Raw genomic sequence first — 2,139 nt, 5'->3', positions numbered from 1 at the left:
AGGTAAATGTGTGTATAACTTATTTATGTTCGCGTTTATGCATCTAAAACGCTGTAGGCATGTTTAATACATATAGTTAGGAAACGTCAGGAACGGGTATGCGCAGTGTATATAGGAACACAGAGTAATTCAAATTGTAATAACCAAATCGGCTCGGCGCTTCTAGTGTTAAATGTGGGTGTCATATCGTGGGCCGCACTTCCATGCGTGACGGGCCGCAGGTTGAGAACCACTGCTATAGGCTGATATTGTGTAACCAGGTTGAAATTATTATTTTTTTGTTGTTGAAACTTCACCAAATCCTGATAAATATTGAATAATATGTGTTTTATTAAGTTCATAACATGTTTTGTACGGTTTAGAGTATATTCAAACTGAAGTGTTAATACCTGTACTGTTGCTTTAAGAGGTCTCAGTATTACGACGTCAACTCTGCGCCTCTCTCAGTTCGCGCTTTGCTCACTGAGAGGAGGTAATGATTTTTCCGCTGGTTATCATTAAGAGTTTATTTCGTTTTGTAGATAATATAATATAACCATATGCAGTTATAAAGTGAATGCTAGTCTTAAGAGTGTAAACATGCAGCCGTGTTGTCAAAATGTAAGCCCTGTAAATACACTTTTACAAGTTATACGGGAGACACATGTTTTTCAGTGCTACGGGGTTTCCTGTGTGTTTATTTGCTAATAGGAGACTGACGAACTACGTGTGTGGAAGAGACTGCATGTTAAAGAACATTTTTCTGTTTTTTACTGATTTGTACAGGTATGTTTATTCAGTTAGTTCATTATTTACACAAATATTTTACTGGTTGTGTTTAACATTCTGAAAACCATATGTAATCAAATGTATTGGAAATGTATTTTATTTCATTTTATTTTTAAAGTCATCTAAATCACTCTTGTGTTAACGTAGGAACTATGTTAACTTAGATTGCCTATGTAAGTGTAAATTAGCGCAGTTCGCGCTTTGCTCACTGAGAGGAGGAGACTGACGAACTACGTGTGTGGAAGAGACTGCATGTTAAAGAACATTTTTCTGTTTTTTACTGATTTGTACAGATACCACCGCCATACGGCTTGCATTAAAGGAGCAACCAGTAGCTGTTTGTAGTCCGGGTCCTTCCTTCCGTCAGCACAGTCACAATCACAGAACACAACGCAGATCACGTAGACGTCAACGGATGTGCATTTAGCCAGATATACGGCAGACCACGCACACCCGTTACAATGGTGCCGTGACCTTTCAAGGATTGGTCTAAAGATCGACGTCAGCTCGTTCACCGAGGGAGGCTGTTATCACTTTGGGTACTCAGGTATTTCTCTGGACTGTGCCAAGTATTTCACTGGACTTTTTTTTTTATAGTTAAATCCACGAATTGGGCTATTTCAGCGAAGACCGGACATAAAAAGGAGAAAAAAATATTGGCCAATATAACAACATCTATGAGACTGAATGATATGATTGTTCAACTTTGTTATTTGATGCTCTTTGATTTTTGCCACATTGTTGCTGATTCTATTTGATTTTGTTTTTCTCAGTTTCATTTGTGTGCAGAGTGACTGAAACATGGCAGAAGGTAAAACATATTCAGTTGAGAGTGAAGGTGATGATGCCGAACGTGCTTCCTTTGAGTGCCAGTTTGGTGTGGGTAGGGGGTTTCTCCATCGACCTCTAGAGACCAGAACACCAGGGCCTAGTGTTGCAGAGTTAGGCTCTCCACGATTTGCCTCTACCCGCTATGTAGATCATGTCGGGTCAAGGCAGGGTGAGCAGAGCCCAGACTTAGGTTCACTAATTACACAGTTAGCTGAACAGCTAGGCAAGTCAATTACAGCTCAGCTACAATCTGACAGGGCCTCACATAGCACCACAACACCCACCCTTATACAGCCTACAGAGACGACGCTACCTAATGTTAGTGTCATCATGCGGTCAGATGCAAGGGAGCCACCTATATTCAGAGGTGACGGCTCAGACAAGTTTACAGTTCACGAATGGGAAAATCTAATGTCTTTGTACTTAACGAAGCGAGCAGTCCCAGTCTCTGAGCATTCGCAAGAAATCCTGGCAAGGCTTATGGGCAAAGCAGGGGATGTGGTAAGGATAAAGCTGCGGAATGACAAATCTATTGACCAC

At 40.9% G+C, this 2,139-nt stretch overlaps 1 long non-coding RNA gene across 1 annotated transcript; it reads left to right on the top strand.

Annotated features, from left to right (window-relative positions):
• Nucleotides 1-266: 266 nt before the first annotated feature.
• Nucleotides 267-1,605, top strand: LOC136738948 (uncharacterized). The gene is made up of 2 exons (XR_010812750.1): nt 267-472; nt 691-1,605. It is a non-coding gene; the product is annotated as an uncharacterized LOC136738948 (long non-coding RNA).
• The last annotated feature ends 534 nt before the right edge of the window (nt 1,606-2,139 follow it).

This window comes from Amia ocellicauda, chromosome 3 (assembly GCF_036373705.1).
Source record: "Amia ocellicauda isolate fAmiCal2 chromosome 3, fAmiCal2.hap1, whole genome shotgun sequence".
NCBI lineage: Eukaryota > Metazoa > Chordata > Actinopteri > Amiiformes > Amiidae > Amia > Amia ocellicauda.
Note: the sequence above shows the minus strand (reverse complement) of the source record. Positions and strands in the feature narration are given on the sequence as shown.